Source organism: Pelodiscus sinensis, chromosome 4, assembly GCF_049634645.1.
Source record: "Pelodiscus sinensis isolate JC-2024 chromosome 4, ASM4963464v1, whole genome shotgun sequence".
Lineage (NCBI taxonomy): Eukaryota > Metazoa > Chordata > Testudines > Trionychidae > Pelodiscus > Pelodiscus sinensis.
In genome coordinates this window covers 90,455,001-90,461,302 of record NC_134714.1, presented here as the reverse complement: position 1 = coordinate 90,461,302, position 6,302 = coordinate 90,455,001, and positions in this window count along the sequence as shown.

Sequence of the window (6,302 nt, the reverse complement as noted above, 5' to 3'; positions counted from 1 at the left end):
TTAGGGTACGTCTACACTACAGCGCTAGTTCGAACTAACTTAGTTCGAATTAGTTAATTCGAACTAAGCTAGTTCGAACTAACGCATCTAGAACTAAAAACTAGTTCGAACTAGCGTTTTGCTAGTTCGAACTAGTAAGTCCACATTGAGTGGACTCTGAACAGGGCTTAATGATGGCCGGAAGCAGTGCCGGCAGGGCATAAAAGGAGGACTTAGAGCATGGAGATACTGTCTCAGGCTAGCCGAGGGCTGCGCTTAAAGGGTCCCGACCCCCACCCCGGACACACAGTTCTAAGGGGTGCCCCGCTTGCAAAGAAGTTCTGGCTTGGAGTGCCCTGAGTGCCCACACTGGGCACATCACACCACTCGGCCATCAGCCCGGCTGCACTTGCCGCAGGCTGCCATCTGGGGAGAGGGAGTAATTGGGGGGCTGCAGGAGAGCTTCCGCCCCCAGAAGCCCGCAGAGCCAGCCCAGTCCTCCCCATCGGGGGCTCGTACCCCATTCCTCCCTCACCTCCTTCCACTTGCCCTTCCCTAGCCCCCCTTCTTATTGATGTACAAAATAAAGATAACGTTTCTTCCAACATTGACTCTGTCTTTATTGAAAAAAACTGGGGGAGACTGGGAAAAGGAGGTGGGAGAGGGGAAGAGAAAGGCTGGGAGAGGGGAGGGCAACTAACATGATCAGGGGTTGGGAACAGGTCCCAGATGAAGAGAGGCTACAGAGACTGGGACTGTTCAGCTTAGAAAAGAGGAGACGGAGGGGGGACAGGATAGAGGTCTCTAAAAGCAGGGGTTGGGTGGAGAGGGTGCATTCAGAAAAGTTCTTCATGAGTTCCCATAAAGAAGGACTAGAGGACACCAAAGGAAAGGAATGGGTAGCAGGCTTCAAACTAGTAAGAGAAAGTTGTTCTTGACAAAGCAAATAGTTAACCTGTGGAACTCCTTGCTGCAGGAGGCTGTGAAGGCTAGAACTAGAACAGAGTTTAAAGGGAAGTGAGATCAAGTGATGGAGGTTGGGTCCATGGAGTCCTATTAGCCAGAGGGTAGGAGTGGTGTCCCTGCCCAAAGTTTGTGGAAGGCTGGAGAGGGATGGCACGAGAAAAATGGCTTGGTCATTGTCTTCGGTCCATCCCCTCCAGGGTCCCTAGGGTTGGCCGCTGTTGGCAGACAGGCTACTGGGCTAGATGGACCTTTGGTCTGACCCAGTACGGCCATTGTAAGCTCAGGGCTCAGTGTCGGGGGTCTCAGTGGACCCCCTTGATTTTCATGCACACCTGGTCCTGGGTGGCCAGGCTGGCAGCTCTCCTGCTCTAGCCGGCCACTTTCCTGTGCCTAGTGCGGAGATCGTGGACGAGGTCCACGATGTCCGCACTAGCCCAGGAAGGTGCCCGCCTCTTGCGGTCCAGGGCAAGCTCCCGGGAGCCGCCAGCCTGGTCCCGGCAAGAGGGGGTGGGCTGGGGGGCATCGGGTGGGTGGCTCTGTGCCGTGCCAGGTGCAGGGTCTGCTAGCTGGGTGCTGGCAGGCTTGCACCTGGCACGGGCACCGTAGCCAGCCCGTGCCCCTTTAAGGGGTCCGGGGCCGGGAGGGGGGCATAGAGTTTCCCTGGTGTTGGCCAGAGTGGCCACCAGGGAAACCTGGGGAGGGCTAGCCTCCCACTAGTTCGAACTAAAGGGCTACACAGCCCTTAGTTCGAACTAGCTAGTTCGAACTAGGCGTTAGTCCTCGTAAAATGAGGTTTACCTAGTTCGAACTAAGCGCTCCGCTAGTTCGATTCAAATTCGAACTAGCGGAGCGCTAGTGTAGCGCATAGGAAAGTTAGTTCGAACTAACGTCCGTTAGTTCGAACTAACTTTCTAGTGTAGACATACCCTTAGAGAGTAGATTTTAAATGCAACTGTTTTCAACTATTTACCTAACTTCGCTTTTCATTTCATGTATCAGTTGTACATCCACATGGAGGAAGGAAGCCTGGAAATTAAGCTGGGGAAAATGGGAGGGATTAAGGATACAGAGGAGAGAAAATAGCATGATTTAATTATAAATACAATAAAATAAACAAATAATAAGACCTAGATCTACCACCACTCTATTGAATTGTTTTCCCCCCGTCCTTTTGTTTATCTTTTCAGACTGTACACTGTAGACATACGCTGGGCACTAGGGATGTAATAGTGCAGTAGATTAACCAATTAACCAATAAGCTAAAGCTTATAGGTTAATGCTATATACTACACACGTTGCATTCCCTCCCCCACTCCACCCCCCGCCAGTAAATTGTTTAGCAGGCTGGCCAGCAGCCCAGCTCAGTCCTGGCTTGTGCTGGGTCTGGAACCTATCACAACTGCAGCTCTTCATTTAAAGTGTATTGGGAGTCAAGAGGGCAGCCTGACTCAGTTTTGGCTTGCGCTGGGTCTGGGAGCAGCACCTCCCTTCCCCCCCGACAGGAGCTGCTGCCACCCAGTATCAGAGGCAGCAGCACGCAGCAACAGGCAGCCTGTCCATGAGGGGAGCTGTTTTTTAAATTGGCACCCTGATACAGAGACAGCAGCATGGAATGGCAAGGGGCTCCCCGAGAGTGAGACCGGAAGACACTGGCTTCTGGCCCCACCCCCGGGGACTATAGAATAGTGGAATAACTGATAAGAATTCATGAGGTCAATTGACTATTCAGTTAACCGATATTTAACATCCCTACTGGGCACCCAGTGTAAAGCCTGTGTTAGCAAATCTGCGGCTTGAGTATTTATACTGATTCTTAATCAGATGGTATGAATTTGTTAACATCATTTTGAACCTGCAGATTCAAAATTGCTCATTGCTCTAGGTAGAGCTGCTGATGCTTCTACATACACTAGTGCTTCTGACCCAGGGCCAGATAGGATCACATCATCATGCAGACCTAAGATGACCATCAGTGGGTCCAGACATTTCTATGAAGAAAGCTACATTTCTGGAGCCTGGTGAGCAACTTGCCCCAACTCTCCAGGGTAAAGACATGAACGGAGACACCTGGCCAGTTTAAAGCAGTTGCTCTATCTGCCCACTACCAACCAGTTTGGTGTGGAAAAGTTGATGGGGGGTAAAGTGGGGGTGGAGGTTTCTAAGGCAATCAGGCAGGCATATAAACTATTCCTGAATGGTTTTGAGAGAAAGGGGTTTCCAAAGTGTACTGGAACTATATGTGGGACTCTGGTGCCCAGAGAGTTTCCTCTCCTCAAGGAGCACATAAATTGCAAAGGGTACTGCAGCATGTAGCTACACATGTCCTACATACTGCTGCCGGTGGGCGTGCGGTGCAGATGTGCTCATAGCTTAAGTACAGATGCATGTACATGCAGCACTGTATGAGTATGTGTACACTGCAGAATTTATTACACTTCCCCCCTTCTAGGGAAGAAAGAAAGTACTGCAAATAAGCTATAGGTACAGCTGAGCTTCATTAAGACATTAGAGGAAGAATAAAAAGTAGTTCATGCTGCAGACACATTCTTGTAGCAAGATTTAAGTCTTTCATAGGCAGACGTAAGTGCTGGCAATTACAGTGCTGCTCATGCACTGCGGCAACAAAAACATTATTGAGTGTCCACCTGGTCAGCTGCCAGAGCATTAGCATGACCACACTCAGGGCCAGCAGAGCCAACAGCCCCTGTGGGCCCAGGTATGGAGTAACCCAGTTCTGCGTCCCCGAGTCTTCAGGCCAAAGGGGCAGGGCCGAGAGCAGTTATCCTTTAGTGCTGCCCCAGAGAACATCGCAGGGCCTTCCCTCCTTCCCTTCAGTCCTCACAGCCACATGGACGAGGTGTTCCTGTAGTATTTCAAAGGGGCCTAGAGCTTCTGGCCACTGTTGCTGCTGCTGTGGCAGCTGGAAACTCCAGCAATTGCCCCCTTAACCCTCCCCTCCCAGTGGGCCTGCTCACAGGACTTGCAGAACCTTCTGGACCAGGGCATCTGGGCAGCTCTCTCACCGAGCACCTCTTCCTCTTAAGAGCATAACGATATAAGAACAGCCATACTGGGTCAGACCAAAGAACCATCTAGCCAAGTAGCCTATCTTCTGACAGTGCCCAACACCAGATGGCCCAGAGAGAGTGAACATAACAGGTAAACAGCAAGGGTATGTCTAGACTACAGCCCTCTGTCGCCAGAAGGATGTAAATTAGACCTACCGAAATTGCTAATGAAGCAGGGATTTACATCTCCCACGCTTCATTAGCATAAAAATGGCCACCGCTTTTTGTCACCACAGAGCTTTGGTGATGAAAAGCGGCAGTCTAGCCGCAGTTCTATTGCTCACTAAAGCCTTTGGCGACAGATCCCTTATGCCTCGTAAAACAAGGTATACAGGATCTGTCGCCAAAGGCTTCAGTGAGTGATAGAACCACAGCTAGACTGCCGCTTTTCATTGCCAAAGATCCGTGGTGACAAAAAGCGGCAGCCATTTTTAGGCTAATGAAGCATGGGAGATTTAAATCCCCGCTTCATTAGCAATTTCGGTATGTCTAATTTACATCCCTCTGGCGACAGAGGGATGTAGTCTAGACATACCCCAAGTGATCCCTTGCCTGTCACCCACTTTCTGCCTCTGACAAACAGTGGCTAGAGACACCATTTCTACCCATCCCGGCTAATAATTATTGATGGACCTCCTCTGGCTCTGGGTCCCTCTCCTCCTCAGCTCACTCAGCCACTACTTTCTCCTCCTGTCTCGGTCATGGCCAGATGCCCTCTGAGCCCGCAAGGTATCCATGGGGGTCTATAGAGTGGAGCTGTGTTCATCTCCAAGTTTATCATCCAGCCCCCTGTAGTACTTGCAGGCTTGGGCACAGCACCAGAGTGGCAGTTTGCTTCCTACACCTTGTGGTAGGCATTTTGCAGCTCCTTCACTTTGGCCCTACACTGCAGTGCACCCCAGTCATGGCCCCTTTCGGTCATGCACTTAGAGATGTGCCCGTAGGTATCATAATTCCTATGGCTGGAGTGCAGCTGGGACTGGACTGCCTCCTCCCTGCAAATGCTGATAAGGTCCAGCACTTCAGCGTGACTCCAAGCTGGTGATTTCCTGGTGTGTGGAGCAGACATTGCCAGCTGCAGAGATGCACTGAGAACACACCACGCATTGCTGAGCAAACAGAATGGGGACTTTCACATTTCAAAAAGAATGCAAAGGTGGGCCATAGTCACCTGGTTGGTTACCTGACCAGGGCAGTAGAGTTCAAAGAGATGACCATAGAGGCCAGAACACACCTTGTGGGAAGGATGCTAGAGGCCAGTCAGGATGCAGTACTACACCACGGTATCCACACTGGCACCACAGCGTGCTATCCAGAGCACAGCACGTCTACACGTCTCTCAGAGGTGAGTGCTCTAGACTGCAGAGCTAGTACACACTAAGGGTATGTCTACACTACCCCCCTAGTTCGAACTAGGGGGGGTAATGTAGTCATACGGAGTTGCAAATGAAGCCCGGGATTTGAATTTCCTGGGCTTCATTTGCACGAAGCCGGCCGGCGCCATTTTTAAATGCTGGCTAGTTCGGCTACACGCGGCACGAACTAGCTAGTTCAGATTAGGCTTCCTAATCCGAACTAGCTGTATGCCTCGTTTCACGATAGGAAGCCTAATCCGAACTAGCTAGTTCGTGCCGCGTGTAGCCGCGCGGCACGCAGTCCAAACTAGCCGGCATTTCAAAATGGCGCCGGCCAGCTTCATGCAAATGAAGCCCGGGAAATTCAAATCCCAGGCTTCATTTGCAACTCCGTATAACTACATTACCCCCCCTAGTTCGAAGTAGGGGGGTAGAGTAGACATACCCTAAGTGCCTTGACAGCGTGGAAAGCGACAGAGCTGGGGGGGCTGATCTACTGCCCAGTAACTTGCCAGTGAAGACTTGGCCATAGACACACACACACACCCAGTGGGAAAACCCACCAACAGAGTGCCTAATGAAAAATGCACAAAGTGCTGCTGTTAGCTAATTTCTCTTGTACTGAGAGAAAGCAAAACTTGCAAAAATGGACATTTTATTTATGCAGATTACCATAAAATTGCTCCCATTGTCTCAGTTTCAAAGATATACAATGGGGCTAAAGACCCATGACGTGGGGAGTGTCTACATATTCCCCTCTCCTGGCTTACCATTAACCCCAGGGTCACTTGATAAGTCTTACCTATTATAAGCTGTATTACAAAATGCATGTAGCGGAGAAATATTCCTTTCACTGGCCACTTTTCTTTTCTTCCCAGGACTGTTATTTAATGTAATAAGCACCAGCAAGGGGAAATAATACTCATCAGTGAAT